The sequence below is a fragment of the Clarias gariepinus genome, chromosome 20 (genome assembly GCF_024256425.1).
Source record: "Clarias gariepinus isolate MV-2021 ecotype Netherlands chromosome 20, CGAR_prim_01v2, whole genome shotgun sequence".
Classification (NCBI taxonomy): Eukaryota; Metazoa; Chordata; class Actinopteri; order Siluriformes; family Clariidae; genus Clarias; species Clarias gariepinus.
In genome coordinates this window covers 25,527,482-25,553,455 of record NC_071119.1, presented here as the reverse complement: position 1 = coordinate 25,553,455, position 25,974 = coordinate 25,527,482, and positions in this window count along the sequence as shown.

Below are 25,974 nucleotides of genomic sequence, written 5' to 3'. Positions count from 1 at the left end.
GCACATTATAAACAGCCAATTGATAAATCATAAACCAATTGATGATCTTGTAAAAAAAAAAAAAAATTTAAATGTTTTATACAAAAACAGAAAAATATTTCATTTTGAAGTTCATCAGCAGTACTTATTTTCTTAAATAAAAAAGCTTCTACACTTTTGATTTTATGTCGGAATAAATTGGAAGATATTAGTTGAGCAATTTATTGAAAAAAAAAAAAACAGACTGTAAGAAACTTCACAGTGCTTTCCAAAAAATTAAGGACTTTATTTGTCCTTTATAGTATTACTTAAAATTAATGGAATACAGATGAAATATGCAAAAATCCCCTAAATTACTTAACTTTTTTGCAACTTTCACTGGTTAATTATTAATATTAATACACTTGCTACATCATAGTTGCTTATAATTGGTTACTTCCAAATTTTAAATCAATGTGTTACTTAAACAGTTAGGTTTCAGTTAATTCTAACAACAATGATAAGCATCGATTATTAAACCATACCTGTAATATAGAATTCTGAAGGCTGGTGTTTCTTCAACAGCTCAGTTTTTATGTTCTTTTGACCTCTCCTTGAACACAACTCTGTAAAAAGCTGACCTGTTTACTTCACCTGTCCTTTTACTCCTGGGAAGATTAAAGCATGCATGTGAACTGGCTAACTGATTTTCATAGTATTTTTAGTAGTAGTAAAATTGTAACTTTTCCTGAGAATCCTTATGTAAATAAAACCAAATTTCATCACAGAAAGGAAGTGATGAAGTTCAGTCTGGAATAGCCATGTGGCTATGATCCGATAATTTTTTTTGCATATTTTTTTATGTCTATGTAGCGGGACTTGGAGCACAGGGGAGGCTACACCCTGGATGGAGTGCCAATCCATTGCAGGGCACAATGCACACATTCACACAACTAATCATGTACTATAGGCAACCTGCATATGATACAACAAAGCCTACACCACATGGCTTTGAACTGTGGGAGGAAACACACACACACACATGGCAAATTGGTGAATTTCAAAACCTGCTTTGAAGCTCTGAATCACTGAGACACCTTTCACTTATACTGGGTGGAGCCAAAAATTATCCACATAGTTATATAAAAATTAGGCCTATTTAAAAATATTGTGATGAAAGTGAAAGTTTCTTAAAGAAATGGATTCATTACTATTTAGAAATATGTATGATTCTAATCATAGCAATTTACCACATATGGCTTAACAAAGGAGGTACAGTGTATAGTAATCATAATACAAAAATCTGCATTAAAGGTCAAAAACAGGCCAGGGTTGGCTTCTTACCCTCCTTACAATTTAAAGTGAAGAACATTTTGAATAGATTTTCTTGGCAAATAAAAAGCATTCCAGGTTAGGGATAACATGTAAAACAAGCCTCCATTTTGTAATACAACTGTAGAAACAAAGACTCCTGTTTTACATAGGAAAAGAAGTGCCACCTAAGACCAGCATTCAGTGCCATAGATAAGAATGTCACAGAAACTTTACTACTCCACACCATAAGAATTGATTATTAGTCCAAAATTGGTTATATTATTTTATATACTGTTTAATTCATCGTTATTTTATATATCAATTATCTACATGTAATCACTGTCAATACATCCACAATACATTCTGTGAATCAGGACATTATCAATTTTCATGATATTCGCACCATGTTATATAATTAACATAAAAAATATGTAAAAGACTGTAGTGTAAACACTGTGGTGGTGAAGCAGAGAAATAATATAAGAAAACTTAAAATATGTGTACAAGATATGAGATGCATGTGCTGTGCGTGGGAAGCTGATGGTTATACAGTGCATACTGTGCCATATTATTGACCAAACCTGCAATAACATTGTATCCAAATACAGTACATATATGTTGATATGAAGCTGGTCAGATACTGTTTGACAAGAAGGTCTGGCTTGCAATCTCCATTCCAGTTTCCAAAGGTGTTCAATCAGGTTGAGGTCAGGGCTTTGTGCAAGCTAGTGAAGTTCTTTCTCACCAAACTCATCAAACCCTGTCTTTATAGTGCTTGCTTTGTGCACAGTCATGTTGAAATAGAAAAAGGTCTTCTTCAAACTGTTGCCACAAAGTTGGAAGTACTGTATAGCATTGTCCAAGATGTCTTGGTATGGTGAAGCATTAAGTTTGCCCTTCACTGGGAATAAGGGACCTGATTAACCCCCCGGTATTCAATAATTCACAGGTTTGGTGAAATACTGTATGTTTGTCCTTATAGTGTATATATACAGTACACAATACCTTTGGACCCTCTAATTCAATGGTCTTTCCTAAGTTTTATTTCTTTCTACAATGTTAAACAATGCTGTAAGCATCCAAAAAATGCAATAATCTTATTTGAACAGGTAATATTGAGATGTGTCTATTACTTATGCTCTATAAAGGCTTCATAACAGCTCTTATTTATTTATTTATTTATTTATTTAATTTATATAACTGCTCAAGGCCCCAGCAGGGGCAGCTTAGCAGTGCTGGTATATGAACTTCAGGAGAGTAGTTCCATGTTCACTGAGCTATGCCTGTACCACACAGATCTACCACCCCTGCCAGCTTAAAGCCACAACAATATCTTCTGCTTCCATCTCCTTGCTTTTAAGAAGGCAAGGCATAATGAAAGTGCAATACTCCCACCTTGAACAGGATGTGTGAAAAGGGGATAGGAGGCAGCAATGTAAGGGGGAGAGGAGGCAGCAATTTTGCCCTGAAATTCATGATTACGATTGTAAAGGCATCTTAATTATAATAATTTCAAAATGATGATTTTACAAATTACCTACATCGCCTGGACCCGTATTTATATGCATCTCAAACCACTCCTAGAAATTGCACTTAAAGTTAATTTATGATAAAAAAATATATTGCTAACTCAGTTATTCATGAAATTCAGTGAAAAAGAGGATTGCACCTTGGAAAGTCACTGTTTATGACGCTGAGAGCTACAAAGTAGGTTAGAATTTACAGTGGGCATTGTAGTTTTGACAGTTTTTTTGTACTTTTGAACTTTGGAAAATTGAAATGGTGAAATCAGTGCCAGTTGTTTAAAAGCTTTATGCACATAGACAAAACTGTTGCATATACAGTGGTGTGAAAAACTATTTGCCCCCTTCCTGATTTCTTATTCTTTTGCATGTTTGTCACACTTAAATGTTTCTGCTCATCAAAAACCGTTAACTATTAGTCAAAGATAACATAATTGAACACAAAAAGCAGTTAAATAACTTAACTGTGGTTTATCACACCTGAGTTCAATTTCTGTAGTCACCCCCAGGCCTGATTACTGCCACACCTGTTACAATCAAGAAATCACTTAAATAGGAGCTACCTGACACAGAGAAGTAGACCAAAAGCACCTCAAAAGCTAGACATCATGTCAAGATCCAAAGAACTTCAGGAACAAATAAGAACAAAAGTAATTGAGATCTATCAGTCTGGTAAAGGTTATAAAGCCATTTCTAAAGCTTTGGGACTCCAGCGAACCACAGTGAGAGCCATTATCCACAAATGGCAAAAACATGGAACAGTGGTGAACCTTCCCAGCAGTGGCCGGCCGACCAAAATTACCCCAAGAGCGCGGAGACAACTCATCCGAGAGGCCACAAAAGACCCCAGGACAACATCTAAGGAACTGCAGGCCTCACTTGCCTAAATTAAGGTCAGTGTTCACGACTCCACCATAAGAAAGAGACTGGGCAAAAATGGCCTGCATGGCAGATTTCCAAGGCGCAAACCACTTTTAAGCAAAAAAAAACATTTAGACTCATCTCAATTTTGCTAAAAAACATATTAATGATTGCCAAGACTTTTGAGAAAATACCTTGTGGACCGACGAGACAAAAGTTGAACTTTTTGGAAGGTGCGTGTCCCGTTACATCTGGCGTAAAAGTAACACAGCATTTCAGAAAAAGGACATCATACCAACAGTAAAATATGGTGGTGGTAGTGTGATGGTCTGGGGTTGTTTTGCTGCTTTAGGACCTGGAAGGCTTGCTGTGATAGATGGAACCATGAATTCTACTGTCTACCAAAAAATCCTGAAGGAGAATGTCCGGCCATCTGTTCGTCAACTCAAGCTGAAGCCATATTGGGTGCTGCAGCAGGACAATGACCCAAAACACACCAGCAAATCCACCTCTGAATGGCTAAAGGAAAACAAAATAAAGACTTTGGAGTGGCCTAGTCAAAGTCCTGACCTGAATCCTATTGAATTGTTGTGGCATGACCTGAAAAAGGCGGTTCATGCTAGAAAACCCTCAAATAAAGCTGAATTACAACAATTCTGCAAAGATGAGTGGGCCAAAATTCCTCCAGAGCGCTGTAAAAGACTTGTTGCAAGTTATCGCAAACGCTTGATTGCAGTTATTGCTGCTAAGGGTGGCCCAACCAGTTATTAGGTTCAGGGGGCAATTACTTTTTCACACAGGGCCATGTAGGTTTGGATTTTTTTTTCTCCCTAAATAATAAAAACCATCATTTAAAAACTGCATTTTGTGTTTACTTGTGTTATCTTTGACTAATAGTTAAATGTGTTTGATGATCAGAAACATTTTGTGTGACAAACATGCAAAAAAATAAGAAATCAGGAAGGGGGCAAATAGTTTTTTACACCACTGTAGTAATCTTAATCAGACTACTACAATCACAATTGCTTCAAGCCCCTATAATAGAACAGTGCAAGACAGACATGATTTAATCAAAATGACTTGAAAAGAAACCAAAACTGGAGAGAAGATCAGATCCTTTTGCTTGTAAAGGAGGTAGTAAAATGTAAAGAAATAATAAATGGAAAATTCTGCCCTACTCTTACCACTGAAGAGAGTTGGTGAGCGCTGGTGTTCTACTCTTGCCTGGTGTTCTACTTCTTCTGTTCTAGTTCTGACTGAGCTGAGTTTTTAGAGTTTGCAGGGAGAAGAGACACATATGAACTTTGTGCCTTGAACATCCTTGTTACGTGTTCGATATTAAATAGGATGAAAAATCGTAACATTTTTGTGAGACCATTGTGACAGGTTGTGAAACAAACCAAATATGATGAATTAAACAGAAGTGCATTCTTTACATTTGTCACGTACTAACCGGAATGATCGGAAGATTTAGCACACTTAGCAGTTAGCCCTTTGTAGCGTGGATGGAAAACCCAAACGTGGAAGCAAGCGAGTAGGCAGGATAACCATGCGATTTAGTCTAAGGACTCTCACAGAAGGGGAGCAAGGGAAAAACACAAATTTAACCCGCGTCCTATAAACACACACTCTAATCAGAAAGTAGACCCAAGAAAGTGAGTACTCACAAAATGGCAGACGGACGATCTAAACCGACATGGACGAACTTACTGACTAAGCAATGTGATGCGTCATCTTGTCTCCTTTTATGCTTCCTTTGTTGTGACCATACTACTTCAGGGTCCTGGTGCCAGTCGCGGTGCATGTGTGTGTGACAGTACCCCCCTAAGTAGGATGTCCAGAGCGCTGCGTCTCCCTAGGAGGTCTGTACTGCGAGGGTCAGAAATCAGTGGTATAGCGGCTCACGGACGATCCACTCTGCCGCAGGTGGTACAGCTTTGTGTACACCTCGCCCACAGGGTGTTCAAAGGTGAGTTTTAACTGGCGGGTGAACTCGTTGTACAAATGGGCAGTATCAATGCGCAATCGATTGGTGGAGTATTTGGTGGCATTAAACTCAAACACCAGATTTAGAGCAGTTAGAAAAACACTGCATCTCCCGTCCGTGCCGTCCCATTAATCCGGTAAAGCAAGAAAAACATCAGGTGTTGAAGGGGGAGGAGACGGAGTGTCGAATAGCAACAGCCTCGTGAACATCCGCGTTCTCCCGCCACCTCACGGCGCAAGGCCGCGACGTCTTGGGCGCTCCAGAGAAGAGTAGCGAGCTCTCTGTTCAGCTGGTTGATTAGCTCGGCGTGCCGATCTACCACGTCACATAGATGCGCCTAATCCGCTGGGTTTACCGCTTGTGGCTCAGTCATTCTGTCACGTACTAACCGGAATGATCAGAAGATTTAGCACACTTAGCAGTTAGCCCTTTGTAGCGTGGATGGTGAACCTAAACACAGAAACCAGCGAGCACCAACAACTTCTCCTCTTTTGAACTCTAATATGTCCCATAATGTTGTGTGCATTGCAATATTTTAACTCAAACTGTGCTATTACTCTGCTAATTAATCCTCCACACTCTCTCTTACTGGTGGAATGTGCAATCAATGAAGATTGGCCACCAGCCTGGACAAATTAAGCCACAAAACCACCAACTCCAAGTTGGTCAGTGTTTTAGTTTCATTGTCCACTTTCTGTGTGTGTATATATATATATATATATATATATATATATATATATATATATATATACACATAAGACAGATTTCCTAGGTTTTGGTGGAGATAGGAGTGATTTTATATTTTAGGAATGTTGATAAATTGCTTTAACTTTTACTCCTATTGCATTACTCAACTTTTAGCCATTTAGGAGTGAAGTTTCTTCTGTAAGATGCTTTATAAATACCAGTGTTGGATTCTTACACAACTTACAATGATAGACATGCACTGTGACAATTTGAATAGATTTTCTTGGCAAACAAAATGTATCACAGTTCTCCAGTGTTAGGATAACATGTAAAACAAGATTTTGCATTAAAACACAATTTTAAAAACACAACTCCTGTTTTAAATAGGTAAATAATTGTCACTTTGTCCCTTAAGATGGTTTGTTGAGGTCTCATAACTGCGAGGAGATTGATTATTGAACCTTACAGATAATTCACTATTTATGCAATCCCTTCACACAACCGGTAAGAACTAGACAATGTTGGACCATGAGAGAATTCATAAATTAAAATCCAACCAACCCACCGGCCAGGTACAGAAACACAATATAGTATAAAATAAACTGTGAATTACTAAGAACTTGAGAAATGTGTGAAACATCTAGATGGAATTTGTTGAGTTCATTGTTAAAACTGCATGCTGCCTCCCAGAATTTACCCATAAAGGTAGAGTCCCTCACACAATTTTCAACATCCCATTGAAATGTGGTCAAAAAAATGATATCTGTTACACTCTGAGAGGGAAGATGAGTTTGGTCACAGACTTATATTTCAGGGGAACAACACAAAATGATGGTTAATGGTGGCTGTCTTTTATATGTTAATGGTTGGCTGTTATAAGTGAAAGGTGTTAGATGCAGCGTCTCAAGAAGCTAGAAAAAAACGTGAATATGATACAATAGAGAACACAGGAAGAAATACAGCAAAAAGGGACATAATGTGACCATTGTGGTAAGTTTGGTTTAATCATGTTTTTATAAAGTTAGAGCTGTTACTCTTTTATTTAATGTGTTTTGTTCCTCTCATTGTTTGTTTGGCCTGAACAGTCTTAAAAATGCACTTTAAATTCAAATTTATTTGTCACATACAGTCATACACAGTACGATATGCACCTTACCGTGACCTTAAAATAAAAGACCATTATTATTAGAAAATTAATATGAAAAAGAAAATAGAAGTAAATTTAACTAAGAAAGAATAAAATGTTCTTTCACTTTTTTTTTTTTTTTTACAGGAAACAGTACAACGTCTGCATAATTAAAAAAACTATTTGGACTGGTATGATCCACAAACTAGCTGAGTTTGATATGAATATTTCAACATCTTCATCTTGAGAGGAACCAGACACAACAGGAAACCCATCTTCATTTCGGTGAAACAGAAAGCAGGAAATGATCTGCATTCATACAGTGTGTAGGGTGGGAGGCAGTTCAGCTATAATAGTTGATGTTAAGTGATGTTAATATGGAGTCCAGGTAGTTATTGAAGACTCAGGTAGACTTGTAGAAAGTTCCAGTCCTGTCGAACTGTCACGTCCCCAGAGAAACAGTTGCCAACACCAGTCGAGGCCAGAACCATCTTCTAGGTAGAGGGAATCATCTGTCTTTATTTGTCTTTCCGTAAGATAAAAAAAATTATATCTTTTGTGACTGTAAGCGTTCTGTGCCATACTAATCTTAACGATTAGACCAGGGGTTGATGTTTATAATGTAAACAATTGAAATGCTTCTGTTTATTTAATACTCATAATAGACTATGGCATAGTTTTTTTTTTCTTACTCACCAATAATTTCCATATTATACTACATTTTAAAAACTGGAAAATAAAATTAGTGGTGTGTTACGTGTTTGATGTTTAGGAGCGATGGTAACCTAACATTTAAGTGAGACAATAGCTGAGTGAGGCAGATCAAAAGATGACAATAACTCGGGTTACGTTTAAAATGTTTACTGAATTGCGTTATAAATACGCATTAAGTGAAGAGGAATACATTGTGACAAATAGCAAAAGAAAAAGGTGTGTCACCCAAATTAAATAAAGTAATAAAACAAAAACAGCCTTACGTCTAACCTCTAAACTAATTAAAGAAAAAAAAAAAAAACAAGGAAAGAAAACCGAAATCTTCAGCGCATACGACGCCCTAACTAAACTCAATTAAACTAAAAAAAACACAAGTACAAAGGTGGCATGACACACACAACCTAGACTAACAATAAACTAAGCTCAAAACGAAACAGACCAAATCATGGCAGTTGACCTTGTTCGGATTGTTACACACACAGCGGATATGGTTAACGAGCTCAAAACATGAAGGCCAAAGAAGATGCATTCCTAACCTTGAACTTGACATGTAGTACTAAAACTCCATACGGCAGAATTATCACTCTCTAAACTCGATACAAGTCAATAGCCAGCAACAAGATCTATAAATAAATCAAATCACAATGCACGAGGTATTACTTCGAGAATCAGGATACTTTAAGCATTCAAAGATACTGTTAAAACACACAAGACTGACTGCAAACCGCGTGGGAGCACAAGGTACGCTGGCGTGGCGCACACCCACACTCTGAGCTCAAGGCCTCAAATGCAGCCGGCAAGTCAGCGGATTGGCAGGTATGATGGTGACGTCACAATGATGATTGACAGTCTGGTCAACCAATAAACAGACCTAGGAATAAGAAATAATGCAGAAAAGGAGGAGTGAGAAAAAAAAGAACAAGATATACACAAATGAGGAAACAAAGCACACGTGGAACGTAACAGGTGCATTTGTGATTTATAATTAAACACCTGCAGATCACCAGACATCAGGACATTTTGTCAACAACATTCTGCTAAGAAGCTTTCAGAATCAACCAAATTTTAAAGTGTCATTAACTATACTCAGCAAAAAAAGAAACATCCTCTGACTTTGAACTGTTTTTACTTTCAGAAAACTTAATGTGTTAGCCTTAGCGTGTCGCCTAGCCAGCCTAGCCTTAGCGTGTCACCTGTTTCTGTGCCCCAATTCCCTAGTGTTGTGTTGAGCTATTAGGTAAGAGTAGCTTAGTGCATGTGTGGGCTAAAGACATGCTTTACTAGGTGTATGTGTATCTGTAGTGAAACACAGAAAAGCTAGAGACACATAGGGGCTATGGCTAGAAGCATGCTGGTTACAGTAACTCAACATAGATTTTAGCTCCACACACTCCTAGCCAAACATATGTCTACACCTATCTACTGACCTGCTCTAGCTAAACACAAGAGGACAACAACCACAGTACATACATACACAGATGACATGACGAGGTCAGCTCCACTAACACAGACACACAAAACATACACAGAAACATTGCCAATATAAGAGAGCCCAAGTCAACACAACTAAAATTAAAATAAACTAAACAAAGAACAGAAATAAACTAAAACTAAATGCCCACACAAGTGACAGTCAGTAGTGATACCAAAAATGCTCGACCCAGTTTCCCAGTCTAAACAGCTATTTATAGATTGATTGATGGCTACCTCGGTTCAGGTGTGCACTCGCATCACCTGACCGAGGTGCCTGCTGGGAAACTGAGTCGGCCAACAAAAACTACAAAATAAAAACAGTGACCTCTAGTGGCGGACCCTTACAAAATTGTGTTATTTACTCTATATACTTGCATTATTTATTGTATAATTACTTATTTTTTACTGCACTAACAAACAAATTAGATGTGCCTTAGATTTTGTTACAAGTTAACAAATACTTATGCTTTTCTAAACATATTTACAAGCAGTGTAAAAGTTTTATGTTTCACTGTCAAGTAGACCGGAAATAATTGCATACTGTAAGGAAAAATATTACATTTAAAACCAGATTTTATTTCCATCAACTTTAACACAAGAACAAATGTCTAGCTTAACATCTGGATTAAAATGGTATTGTGGCCAATTTATGTGTGGAAAAATATATATTTTTGTCTGAATGTATTACTTGGTTGTAATGTTGACTCGTACAGATGTTACTCATGCGGTATTCTGGTTTTACCGTCATGCCTCACGGTGGCGACATTTGGGTTTGTGCGTTTGCTGGCTTCTACCGCTGAGTGGCGCTATATTACTATAGACTGACGCCTCAGGCATCAGTTAATTCTCTCAAGAATTAATGAGCCGCGCTCCGTTAGAGCTGCACATAGTAGCGGATAAAGTCAAATGAAACGTTGTAGCTAAACGAATTCATAATCACAGTATTAAAATTACAGTACAAATGTAGAATTTAAATTAAATTAAATCTTATTAGGATCGAATTTAAGCAAATCCCAGCACCCCCGTTGCGCTGTATCACCGCCGGCAAAAACCTTATAAAATACAAGTGAAACATTAAACGAATTTATCATCACAGTACTTAAATTACAGAACAAATTTAGAACTTAAATATAGGCGTTTCTTAGCTCCATCGAATTTAAGCAAAGTAAATGTTAACACAGTGAGCCTTTATATTTTATCATGTGTAACACTCACGTAGCCAGAAAACTCTGGCTGTGTGTATCAGAAAAAGTGGGTGTCACAGGTGTTGTTAAATTAATGGGCAAAAACTATATAATAAACCTATATAAGCTACATAGCCTTTATAAGACTTTACTTTTATTTAAGTGCACGCACAATGACGACAAAACGTTATGATGTAAAATAATGAAAGCAAACAGAGATACAGTGCTATTCTGTATCGGTTTCTGTGAACTTGAGCGCGTCAGAAAATAAACTGAAACTCCGTGTATACTCGCCTCACAGACGTGAAAAATATATATATTTTATAGAAAGCAAAATGTCTGCTTTTATATAAACTAATGAAAAAAAAATCAGCTTATGTAATTCGTATGAAACGTGAATTACTACAGTGCATCCACTCACAGCCGAAACGAAAAGACATCAACTTATCAATGAATTATTAAAATGGCCAGTCAGTTTCCTTGCTGTTTTCCCCGATGCATTTATAATCATTAGTCTAGTTCTGCCGGTGCGGTGTTTCTTATCCCCACCCCCGTTAAAACGGCGTATTCAGAGGCTCGCCCGCGAGAGGTTGTGCGCGCGGTCCACTACACAGCTAAAACACATTTGTATATTATGACTGGAATAGGAAGGCGGCTCACATCGGTGTGCGTTTCGCACAGCGCCGCAAAGACAGCGCTTATTTAACACGTATAAATGTGTGTTTGTTATATTTCACTAAAAGGCTTATTTACAACCACATTTCAGCCATTCACACATGCATTGTGCTGTGTTGTAGTTACACACTTTCACTTTTCATCTCCACTTTGATCAAAATGCTCCGGATATGAGCCGACACAAACAGCTTCGAAAAATCAGATTATTCATCTATCATAAAGAGAGGCAACATATACTTGCTGATTAAACACTGCATTTTTTTAAGTGAAAGGGCACGATGTGAGCAGCTTTAATTATTAATAATTAAATAATTATTCAATGTTGGACATAAACAGCTAAAATCAAGATGAAGGTTATTCTTTAGATTGTTATTATCATGTTCTTTTGCTGTTTGGGTTCAGCGTTAAATGATTATTTGAAACTGAAGCGTCTTTTGTAGATTCATGCCACGAGTCATTTTATCATACAAAGATCATTACGTTGTGCTCGAACCACTGACTCCAAAATTGACATTTTTACCATTAAAAATAAAATGTTTTTACAAGCCCTTGAGCTTTTGTTTGTGCTATTTTCTTATATAATAACAATAACAGTAGACAGAGAGAAACATAGAGTCTGTCTAAACAAATTTAATTGCAGCTTTTTGCGAATTGTGTCCTTGCGCCACGTGGCGGTCATTTCACAAATTTATTGTGAAATTTATTTATTGTCATTTTACTGATTTATTTTGGCTGTTGCCGTTTGCCGCGACAGAGTGCGTGGCAGTCATAGACATTCCGTTTGAGTAACCACTGTATGTACAGGCCTTCTGAATAGTTCAAGTTTGACCATTAGTTAGACTAAAAATAGTTACATCCTGTAGAATAAAATATTATAATTTAAATCCAGATTCAATTACTTTCACCTTCAATAAGAGAACAGATGCCTAAACACAAGCTTTAAGCAGTAACCTGTTTTAAAATGTTATAGTCCTGAATTGAACTGAATATTTTTACTAGCATTAATTCATATTTTAATAGTATGTGTATTTCTCACATTTTAACACTGAAATAAACATGCTGAAATTGTTTAAGTGAATTTTAATAGCATGGGGTCATTTTAAGACAAAACTCAATCTGTATCTGATCTATTTTCACACATACTCTCTACTTTCACAGATTTCTCATCTGTGATTCACTCTCCGATTACCAGGCAGTGTATTTGGCTGATGATGAAAGAAGTACAACTTAGCGTAAACGAGGCGTAAGAGACTCAACCTTACAAACTTTGATTTCTTTTTATTAATGTTAGACACTCATAATATTAGGTTAAATAAGAGAGTTCTGCTGTACAAAAAGACAGACAGGCATATACGTGGGCTTCAATCTGAAATAATAATATCACTGATTACATTAAAGATCATCAGATTATATTTATCTTTAACTCTTTCTAAAAACTCTTTACCCATCAAAAACGGGTTATTATACTAGTATTTAATAAAGTTTTAGTCAAATTGAAATCTAGTTGACATGAAGGTGTTACCCGTCTCAAGCTGAAAAGATCCGAAGGGGTAAGTAGAATACACTTTTAAGTATCTGCAGAAAAGTTACAAACACATGAATATGCTGCGAGCTCTGGTTATGTTTAATGAACTCTGCATTCTTTCTCATTTTTTTGATTATAACATTATAACATAAATTGTACATTCACGTTTAAAAGAAAAAGAACAGTTTTCTAGTACAAAAATACCTTAACTAAATCCGATATGAACGAAATGTATCTGAATGTCCATGGGTACAAATAAAGGCTCTGTCTTTTGTATAAATGTAAACCTATACATTATGTTCACAAGGGTTATTCCTTCACATATTCAGTTCACAGTTGTAAACAAAGCATGAAATCCACTGTTACTTTCTCCTTAAACTGTTTGTTTCCTGTTATTTTTCACACGGTCGACGCCATATTGGCTCTAACTTAAATACACTTGCCGCCATTTTGGCTCAACTCACTAACTTTAACTTCTACTGAAAACATGCATTTAACTCACACATATTTACTAAAGTAATTACAATCCGTATATACAACTTATTACAAACATTTATAAACTTAGTTTATGTACATGCTTTTTAGTATTTCTCTGTCTCTGTGTCTCTATTCACAAATTGCACTAATTAATTACTGACTCATACCGAAATTGTACCAATTAGACGATTAATCAAAACAAATTGCATTTATATGCATCCACATGTGTAATGAAATCAGCATGACTCATTTAATGTCATTTTAAAGGGGTTAACAAACTGTATGAAAAGTATGACAAACACATGAATATGCTGCGAGCTCTGGTGATGTTTAATGAACTCTGACCTGAGCTGCGCAATTTAACGTCTCAAAATAGGAGGCACAAATAATAACAATTTCAGGTTTAGTCAAAAAATACATTGGAGTTATTAATAAATGTAAAAATATTGTGTAACATCATTTCTCTTGCAATTTTTTTTTACATTTGGGTGAGGGGTAAATTTATTTTGGAATATTTGAACATATATTTGATATTTTCATTAGACAATTATCATTTTTAACCCTCTACAAAGGCAAGGCAAGGCAATTTTGTTTGTATAGCACATTTCATACACAATGGTAATTCAAAGGAAGAAGGTGAGCATTTAGCCATTACGGGTCATCCTTTCTTTTCTTGTGGAAGATGTTTCCATCTGGCTGTACCTTCCAGATCACTGTGGTGTTCTGCACCATGCCATTTTCCTCCAGTTTCTGCTTGATCTAAAAATCAAACCAAAAAGACACTGAATGAATTTTAAAAAGCCAAGAATAAGTAAAGGTCACCTGATTTTTTGAAAATGAAAGAAATCTGTAAAGGTGAGCAATGAGAAATACAAACAGGAGAATTTTACACAAAGTTTGTACAATTTTTAATGAAGTCCTGTGACACACCTGATCTAAAATGGACGATTGATCTAATTCACTCACATCAGACACCACCTGCAGTCTCATTAACTGACTCCTTGTTGGGAAATCTGTGAAATACAACCACACACACACACACACACACGTTTTTTTTTTCCTGTTTCCCAACTAGTTAAAATATGTGTCTGTTTGCTCAGTAAAAGATTTATTGTAACAGTAAAATTCCAGAAATTCCAGTAGTCTACACAGACTGGGTGGTGTAATGACATAATGTACTGTGCCTTAAAATGCATGTTTAGTAACATGCATAAATCACTATATATATATATATATATCTTCTTCTTCTTTGTCTTTCGGCTGTTCACTTTCAGGGGTCGCCACAGCGAATCATTTGCCTCCATCTAACCCTATCCTCTGCATCCTCTTCTCTCACACCAACTAGCTTCATGTCCTCACTCACTGCATCCATAAATCTCCTCTTTGGTCTTCCTCTAGACCTCCTGCCTGGCAGTTCCAACCTCAACATCCTTCTACCAATATACTCACCATCTCTCCTCTGAACATGTCCAAACCACCTCAATCTGGCCTCTCTGACTTTATCTCCAAAACATCTAACGTGGGTTGTCCCTCTGATAAACTCATTCTTGATCCTATCCATCCTTGTCACTCCCAAGGAGAACCTCAACATCTTCAGCTCTGCTACCTCCAACTCTGCCTCCTGTCTTTTCTTCAGTGCCACTGTCTCTAAGCCGTAGAGCATCGCTGGTCTCACCACTGTCTTGTACACCTTTCCTTTCATTCTCGCTGATACTCTTTTATCGCACAACACACCTGACACTTTTCTCCACCCATTCCAACCTGCCTGTACCCGCCTCTTCACCTCCTTTCCACACTCTCCGTTGCTCTGGACCGTTGACCCTAAGTACTTAAAATCCTGCACCTTCTTTACCCTGCTCCCTGTAGCCACACCGATCCTCCTGGGTCCCTCTCATTTACACACATGTATTCTGTCTTGCTGCGGCTAACCTTCATTCCTCTGCTTTCCAGAGCATACCTCCATCTCTCCAAATTTTCCTTCACCTGTTCCCTGCTCTCGCTACAGAGCACAATGTCATCTGCAAACATCATAGTCCATGGGGACTCCTGTCTTACCTCATCTGTCATCCTGTCCATCACCAGGGCAAACAAAAAGGGGCTTAGAGCCGATCCTTGATGCAGACCCACCTCCACCTTGAACTCTTCTGTCACACCTACAGCACATCTTACCACTGTCCTACAGCTCTCATACATGTCCTGCACTACTCTAACATACTTCTCTGCCACTCCAGACCTTCTCATACAATACCACAGCTCCTCTCTTGGCACCCTGTCATATGCTTTCTCTAAATCTAAAAAGACACAATGCAACTCCCTGTTACCTTCTCTGTACTTCTCCGCCAGCATCCTCAAAGCAAATACTGCATCTGATGTACTCTTTCTAGGCATAAAACCATATTGCTGCTCACAAATGCTCACCTCTGCCCTTAACCCAGCTTCCACTACTCTTTCCCACAGCTTCATTGTCTGGCTCATTAGCTTTATACCTCTGTAATTGCCACAGCTTTGCACATCTCCCTTGTTCTTAAAAATTGGCACCAATACTCCTCCATTCCTCTGGAATCCTCTCACTCTCCAAGATCTTGTTAAACAAACTTGTCAGAAACTCTACTGCCACCTCTCCTAAGCACTTCCATACCTCCACAGGTATGTCATCAGGACCAACAGCCTTTCCACTCTTCATCCTCTTCAACGCCCTTCTCACCTCACTTCTACTAATATTTGCTACTTCCTGTTCCACAACAGTCGCCTCTTCTACTCTTTGTTCTCTTTCGTTTTCCTCATTCATTAACTCCTTAAAGTACTCCTTCCATCTTCCCATCACCCTCCTGGCGTCTGTCAGTACATTTCCATCTCTATCTTTAATCACTCTAACCTGTTGCACATCCTTCCAATCTCTATCTCTCTGCCTTGCCAACCTGTACAGATCCACCTCTCCCTCCTTACTGTCTAGCCTAGCATACAAGTCCTCATATGCTCTTTGTTTGGCCTTTGCCACCTCTACCTTCACCTTACTCTGCATCTCCCTGTACTCCTGTCTACTCTCTTCAGTCCTCTCAGTGTCCCACTTCTTCTTAGCTAGCCTCTTTCCCTGTATACACTCCTGGACTTCCTCATTCCACCACCAAGTCTCCTTGTCCACTTTCCCCTTACCTGATGATACACCAAGTACCCTCCTACCTGTCTCCCTGATCACATTGGCTGTAGTTGTCCAGTCAACTGAAAGCCCCTCCTGACCACCCATAGCCTGTCTCAACTCCTCCCTAAAGACTTCACAACATTCTTCCTTTCTCAGCTTCCACCACTTTGTCCTCTGCTCTGCCTTTGTCCTCTTCGCCTTCCTCACCACCAGGGTTATTTTACACACCACCATTCTCTGTTGTTTGGCTACACTCTCCCCTACCAACTCTCCCCTACTTGCAGTCACTGATCTCTTTCAGATTACAACGTCGACACAAGATGTAGTCGACCTGAGTGCATCTGCCTCCACTCTTATATGTCACCCTATGTTCCTGCCTCTTCTGGAAGAAAGTATTTACTACTGCCATTTCCATCCTCTTTGCAAAGTCCACCACCATCTGTCCTTCTACATTCCTGTCCTGAAGACCAAACCTGCCCATCACATTTTCATCACCTCTGTTCCCTTCCCCAACATGTCCATTGAAGTCTGCACCAATCACCACTCTCTCACCTCTGGGGATGCTCTGCATCACTTCATCTAACTCACTCCAGAATTTCTCCTTCTCTTTTAACTCACATCCTACCTGTGGGGCATAACCACTAACAACATTGAACATTATCCCTTCAATTTCCAGCTTCAGACTCATCACCCTATCTGATACTCTCTTCACCTCTAGAACATTTCTTACAAACTCCTCTTTCAGAATAACTCCTACTCCATTTCTTTTCCTATCCACACCATGGTAAAACAATTTGAACCCTGATCCTAAGCTTCTAGCCTTGCTACCTTTCCACCTGGTCTCCTGGACACACAGTATATCCACCTTCCTTCTCTGCATCATATCAACTAACTCTCTTCCCTTCCCTGTCATGGTCCCAACATTCAAAGTCGCTACTATCACTCCTAAACTCTTGCCTTTCCTCTTCTCTCTCTGCTTTCGAACACGCCTTCCTCCTCTCCTTCTTCGACCAACAGTAGCCCAATTTCCACCAGCACCCTGTAGGTCAACAACACCAGTGGCGGTCGTTGTTAACCCGGGCCACGACCGATCCGGTATGGGAATTATATTCGTGATTCGCATCATTGATTTGGCAAAAGTTTTACATCGGATGCCCTTCCTGACACAACCCTCTGCATTTATCCAGACTTGGGACTGGCACAAGAAGACACTGGATTGCGCCCCCCGTGGTTACATTATATATATAAGCAAAAAGGCAACCTACAAAATGCTGGCCATGATGTATATAAAAATGAACAAAAGTTTCAATGCTGACCTTGTTGTCATCATATTCATCTATATTGCTTATAGGGTTGCGGTAGCCTGAAGCCTTTTCCAGGGGACTTAGGGCACAAGGCAGTGTACCCTTGACAAGTGGCCTATCCATCTCAGGGCACACACATACACACACTCACTCACCTATTCAAACACTACTGGCAATTTGGGAACTCCAATTCTTCGGATTTGGGGGGGAAAAGCACCATATATATATACAGACCTGAGGTGGGAATTGAGCTCAGACCCTAGACGTGGCAAGGCCACAGTGCTAACCAATAAGCCGCTGACCTTTTATACAAAAAAATACAACAAAATAATTGCATCTACAGTAGATGTAGACTCTAAACTAATCTTGCTGTATTTTTAAGGAAAAGTATAAAGTATAAAAAGTACAAATGTTTATTAAATCAATAATTTCATTGAAACGTTTTTTTTTTTACATTCAGCCATTTACCACTGACATAAAATTAGACATGATAGCTAAGAAAATAACTCACTGGTGTGACATGAGAAATAGTAATTTTGGATGCAGGGTACATCAAAAAACAGTCCATTTTTAGTCAATGCACAGTTCTCATTGCCGTAATAATTATCAGGTTGTCCAGGAGCCCACGAGAGGTTTGTAGCGTTGGTACTATCTGTCCACTTCCAAGTGTCTCTGTATAACCCAATCCAAGTATAAGTGGGTGGCACCAACTGGTATAACATGTTGGAGTCTGAGCTGTTAAGAGCGCTGGCCAAGTCTGTGTGATGTTGTCGGCAGTAAGCCCGAGCATCGAGCCAGGACAACTCAGGACTAGTGATGAGGATGAATTTGGCAGAGACATTGAAATAAGCTGTGAAAAAAGTAAACAAATAGTCATGTCCCTCTCAGCACCTGTTTTGACAGAAAATATAATTAAAATATATATCCCAAAATGTACAAACAAAAAGAAAGGAACCAAACATACAAACAAGTGATTAAATTAAAAATAAGCAAATCAGTATTTTGATTTTCTCTCACCGTTATAGCATATGAAAGGTCTTAGCACTGAACATGGTACATCAAACCACCGAGAAGATGAACTTATAACAACACATGGTTCTTTTCCACCACCATTACTGGGCTCTCCAGGGCCCCAGTTGGTGTATGTGACACTCTTTAGTGGGAGCTCTCCTAAAGACCAGCGCCAGCCATTAACATCATTCCATAATCCAACCCAGACAGGTGCTGCTGTTCCCAGAAGTTTGTTTGCTGTTTCTTTCTTCAATCTAAGCCAATCAGTATCACTAAGGATTATTGCCAGGTCAGTGTAGTTCATCCTGCAGTAAGTCTGAGCAGCAGGCCATGTCATTCTTGTCGTGATCAGCTCATATCTATAAGGCACAGTAAGCAGGATGGATACAGCAACTGGGATCAAACCTGTTGGTGGTATTTCATAGTTTAAAACCTTAACTGGTCAATATTTCAAAGTTTAAATTTCAAAGTGTGTTTCATTGGCATGACTGTATTAACAATGGTGCCAAAGCACATTAAAATAACAAGCAAAATATAAGACATATTATATACAGTATGTACTGTACACAGATAATCAGCAACAAATTATAAGGAATAAAAAAATCCCTTTATGAGGTATGAGGCACAATATCTCAAGAGAACCAATCTAATTTAGAGAATATTGTAGATGTCTGGATAGAATCCTAATCCTAATCCACACTCCATTCCAGTAGGTGTCAGTAATACACCATTATGTGGGTTGTCAACTACCATATAACACCAGACGTCTTGTCTCACATCTGTTTGTTGCTCTGATTGTCACTGTTAAGTTACTGTTAAGTTTACTGTATCTAATCATTCCTGGATTTTGTTTTTGTTTGTGTTTCTACTGTATGAATGATTTTCATATTAAAGCCTAAACTGCATCAGCTTCATCCCTTAGGCCATTAGACTGCTAAACTCATAGTAACCTGTCTCTCGAAGGATACACAGTTTTGCTGTCTTTTGTGCAACATATTATCATTAGTGGTGTAATATATTTACTATATCCTGCAGGTTACTTACTGTGCAATATATTTTTCTTTAAGTCTGCAATATATTTGTTACTCAGATATTCATATTTCTGGGACATATAAACACTGAAGAACCAAAATATGGCTTTAGGTAAAAAAACTGCACCAAATGATTCAAAATAATTAAGGAGAGTATCTGATTATGCTCCATAACTTTTCTGCAAAATGTGATATAGAAATGAGAACCGTGGTGGTGCCAACCAATATAAACTTCTCTTTTTTTTTGATACCAATAACATACATTTCCATAAATCTATTGATTTTTCATTTAACATTTTCAGGGTTTTTTGTGTGAACAACTGACTGAATTGTGGGTGGTTGCTGTGTAGCTTAGAGACTATTAAGATACAACCGCAAAATTATATAGTTTTAGATTTAAAGCTTATAAAATATAAGGTGAATAATATAAATTATAATGAGAATTACAAAAAAAAGCTCCAGCAAATTTTTTACATGTACTAAAAATTTAAGATGACTGAAAGATACTTTATTACTGAAACAAGTTTAGCTTTATTTTATTGGTATATTTTATTAGTGATGCACTCATAATAAGTGGCTCTTGCTACGTCCTCTCTATTCTGTTCCAAGCACTCAGAATTTAGCATCAGGGGCGCTGTAAAGGGGGGGGGTAAACGATGACGATTCTCAGGGCCCATGACTGACAGGGGGCCCAGAGAAGCCCCCAATAAAATTGTGGTGTTGATAGTAAAAATTATTAACTTAAAATTATTCTATTTGCTGTTTCCTGGTGTCAAAAAATGTGTTTGCTTAGGAAACACAAACGTTCGTGAGCCCCTCTCCCCCTCTCGATTATCATAAAATGGTTCACTTCGCCCAAATTGTATCCAGGCAACAGCTTGACTTAACTTATAGCGCCGGCAGAAGTGAAAATGCCTCAAAAATCTGAAAGCCAAAAACGGAAAGAGTAAAAAATAAGACAAGTGAAAGAGGCAAAGGGTCGACAGTATGTTACCCAATATTTCAGAAGAAAAGGTGGGTTTGTAAGTAGGACTAAATTGTTAGTGGACCGCCAGTGTGACAATGATCGTAGCCTACGGTTTAAATATTTATTTACACAAATATTTGAACTAGTTTTAATGAAAATTTATGTAGTTTTAGGAAAAGTCAGGGAGCAGCAAGGCTTTGTGATTCATTTGGACAAAGTTATTGAATATGCAAATTTTAAACGCCTTGTTCGTTCTAGTGTTAAAGATAATTACCCTAAGTTTAAATGTTGCGGTTAAAATGACTGCTGGTGGCCGTTCTAGTGTTAAAAGTGCATGATAAGCGAACTCAATTTTCTCCCCATGTTAGATCAAGAAAACGCTTTTAGTTTACACAGTTTTAGTTAAACGTTCAATGCAGTCAAACGCACTCTGTGAAAATCATGCCTCGTTCCAAACAGAGTCGAATGAACCAGCAGCAGCAACTGGTCCGGCTGTCTCCCAACCCTAACTTCAGCATCCCTTGAATCAGCCCCTGCGCTCCCACATGAAGAAGAAGGTGAGCGGCTAATAGTATTAGTTTAATGGCAACACATTAATGTCTGAAAGTGATACACACAAAATATAAGAGGCAACTGTACAGGGAAAAATATTGGCTATAGGAAATGCTATATACTTTGTTAGTTCTAGGACCCTCTTCCTGTTTGTCAGAGAGATCTGAGGAAGTGGAGGAAGAGATGGAAGAGGGTACAGATGCAAGTGAGAGACAGGCAGAGAGTGAAGATGGAGATGAGAATCCAGATGCTGAGGATAGACTGAATGTTGAGGGATTTGAAAGGTGAGAAAATCTTGTGACAAACGACCCTGGTTTGTGGCCAGCAGTTTACTGATCAGGATGAAAAGGACATAGTCAGAAAATTGGCTGTGACCATGAGAGAAAAGAAAGTGGAAATGCCATGCGATTCAGGGGAGAAGCCGTTCCCTGAGTACTTGAATTACACAAAGTCAGCCAATAAGAGAGACTGGCTTACTTTTAGTCAAAGCAATCATCACTTTTTTGCATACCATATGTGCTTTTCTCCAATATACAGAAAAGCCTTTCTGTAGTGCACTGGCCAGTCAAAATGGGTTTAAAATGTGTCATGTGAAGTGGCGTCACATGTACAATAAACTCCCAATAAACTCCCAATCCATGAGAGGAGTGATGCACACAGAGACTGCTACTTAAGATGGAAAAATCTGCAAAGATCTGTTTTACAAGATAAAGGTATAGACTCTTTGTCTGAGTTCCAAACAGAAAAGTAGGGCCATCCTGGAGAGACTGTTACTGTAACTGTAACTAACACCAAGGCTAAAAGTCCAAGCAACTCTGACAGATAACACAATTAAAATGTCCACGAAGAAATTGATAAAATAGATGCTTTCTTAATTTATAATTGCTTATTGAAAAGATTCCACTTATTTTTGTTTCAAATAAAATATTAAACAAATTTGCATTTAAGGAAATAAATAAATGTGAATTAAAATCTTAATGTTTGTGTCCAATTAATGCTTACATATATTTTTTTTTAATTTGAAAAACATTTGAGTAACATTGAGTCTGGTTCAAAGCAGAATCTTTTTATTTTTATTAGACTACTTCAACCAAACTGTAGAACAGTCTCATTTTAAAGTATTGAATGTTAAGGCAGAGTACCCTTAGGCTATTTTCAAAATGTGTACTTTTTTATTAGCTGCATCTCATCTACATGCCTGTTGATCAAATAAGCTTCATTATTTAATTTAAAAAATTTATAATGACATTTTTACACCTTTCACTCAATCATTTCAATCTGTTCTTTAGTTGGCTAAATAAAAATATAATAGATGAAAGAATAATAATGGTAAGTTACATTTTTATAGAAGCAACAATATAATTAAATGAGTAGAATAAACAAATGACTTAATTGTTCAATAAAAGTTAAAAATGTAAAACTAAAAAACAACAGAACTTCTTGTTTACATTTTGAATCATAAAATAATGGAAGGTATTTTCTACCTCACTCAATTGTATAGTTTACAAAATCATAATTCATATTGCACAATTTATTGTACTATTTGACCCCAATTTGTATATAATTTTATAATTATGTGTAAATCCAAAACAGAATGAAATATATACAAAAGTGTAAGTATCGTGTGATCTGGGAATTTGCACATCAATTTCTACTTCAAACTCGAAAAAAGCCATTAGGCAACTATAGGGGACATGGGATCAAGTCTGGAATCACTTCCAATTTTTATGATTGACAGGTTAGCATACATTTTTTAATTCACTTAGTGTAAAGCTTAAATAAGTAAAATGGTGGAGCTGAAGTCATACGACAAGAAACAACTGTGACACGATCAGAGTATGGCATCACAGTATACGCCACCTCACAGTTACTAGTGAGGTAAAAGTACAGACTCAACTACAAGCACTGTCTGACAGATCTACTCCTGGGTTATTACGAGGTAACAGTATAGGTTCAGTGCATAAAACACTGCATGTAAGTCAAGAGACTGCAGTCAGTAACGCGTTAGATGGAGAAGCACATCGGCTGCTGGTCATCTCAGGGACACTGATAATATGATAATACCGCTCTTTACTCACTCAGATATGAGTTATTTAAATTTTTAATCACTATAGTGCTCAAGATGAGAGAGAAACAACAATTTATGTTATGCTATAATATTGTAATATATAATATATAATATACAGTAATATATAATTGTTGTTTAGCTGTAGTCACCATGTATCCATAACAAATGTAAAATAATGGCATGTACTGTATCACATGTTTGCTTAAACAGTCCATGAAATAGTATGTGTTAAGCTTATTCAAACTGTTTTGTTGTATTTGGTCACATTCGTTTGCATTAAATCAGAAGTAGTGATGTATTTCTTTCTTTGTTTTTTATGTAAGGTTATCGACCAATAAATTAACAAAAAGTTAATTTTATATACTCACCAATGACACAAAAGTGAAGAAAAAGTTTTAGTTTCATGGTGGATGGATAGCTAGGGAGTTAGGAAAAAAAAACATCTTAAGTGCTAAGGAAACAAAAGTATTAAATACAACATGCATTATATCATCACACTCTAAATATGCTGGGTTGTTTCTGTAAACACATTGTTGGGTCCTTTATGCTGGGTCAAAATTTTGGGTTATTGTGGGTACTTTAAACACATTTTTGGGTTGATCTATGTTGGGTCAAATGAGATGTAGTGGGTAAGTTACAAATGAACACCTGGTTGGGTTATTTTGACCCAATAACTGGTTTATTCTTTATTCTCTGGTTTCTCCAAACGACAGCCTGCAAAATGTTTGAAATATTCTTGTTAATGTGTCACAAAGTGTAGTTTTAAGAGTTGTTTAAGTGAGAATGTATGTCTGTACAGCTTAAAACGTCCATCGGTTATTAAAGATAGTGTCTATTTAAAAAAAATGCCCCAATGATTTCGTAGATTTGAGCAGGCAGGCAATACAGATGCCCTGCGCTCATGTCCGTCCAACGCTGCCTCATCTCAGAAAGAACTTCGGAAGGAAAACTAATGCTGGCTGTGATGTCTCTGTAGTGGTTAAAACAGCAGATTTATTTTATTTTCTGTATTTTTAACAGGCAATCTTTGGTATAATATGGTTATAATATAATATATTGAGGCTTTGTGACGCATTCTATACTCTGCGTTCCATTTGAAATATACCCAGTGTCCTTAAATTCTCGAGTGTGCACTTTCATGCCAAGTCTGTTCTTTGCGTTCTTTGAATTGAGACATGGCAAGACAAACTTTCTGGATTCTTCCCTTCTGAAGCGAAGGGCACGCCACTTAAAGCTGGCAGTATTTTATGGTAAGTTAATGTAAATTTTTACCTAAATTTTAAATGTTGTCATTGTGGTAGGAGCAAGCTTATTTTTATTTTCATTAACTTTTCCACCTTTTAATTAGTACTGATATGGGTGTGTGTGGGAAGTTTATGTTTTTATATTCTGTTCCAATAGTCAACTGCACTGTATTTTATGAGAAAAGTGTGTTTCATTAGCACACATACAGTAAATAAAAACTTAATTTACTCAATGTAATCTTAAATGTAATTTTAGGTAAATTACTAGTAATCTTGACTAAAGTTGTGTGTGGAAAGTCTGGCACCTCAAACAGGTGCTACTAATTTAGCTGGACTATTTAAAAGCAAAATAACAGGTCTTTGAGAGTAAAATACTTATTTGACACAGTAATTTACGAATAAATTGTTAAAATTCATACAATGTGATTTCCAGATTTTTCTTTTTAGATTATGTCTCTCGCAGTGGAAATGCACCTATGTGGAAAACCCCTCCATGAAGAGAATTGCAAAATCACAGGGTGATCAAATACTTATTGACCTCACTTTATATATATAAAATTGATTTTGTTAACATTTTAAAGTTGAGCAACATTATTATTATTTTTTTTAAATAAAATTGCTTTTTAATTTTGTAAAAATTTATTGATTCAGGTATTTTGGGAATTTAGCCAATTATTAAATACAATTATACAATGCACTTGTTACTTCGTACTTGCTTATAATTGTTTACTTCCAAATTTTAAAGCAATGTCAATTTAAATGGTTAAGTTTCAATTAATTATAACAGTATCGATAATCATCAAGCATTAAACCATACCTGAAATATGAAATTCTGGTGTTTCCTTAACAGCACAGTTTTTATGTTCTTTAGACCACTACTTGCTTACAACTCTGTAGAATCCTAACCTGTTTACGTCATGAGTCCTGGAAAGATTATGACATGCCTGCGATCCTGACTGATTTACATACTATTTTGACTTTCCTTTAGAATTGAGAATGCTTATTTAAATATAATAAAATTTCAACACAGAGTGATTTCAGTCTGGAATAGCCATGTAAATATTGAACTGAGGCAATAATGAAATGTTAGGACATGATAACAGTTTAATAGTTAGCTGTTAAGAAATTTAATAATGTAGTATCTAAAGCGTCAC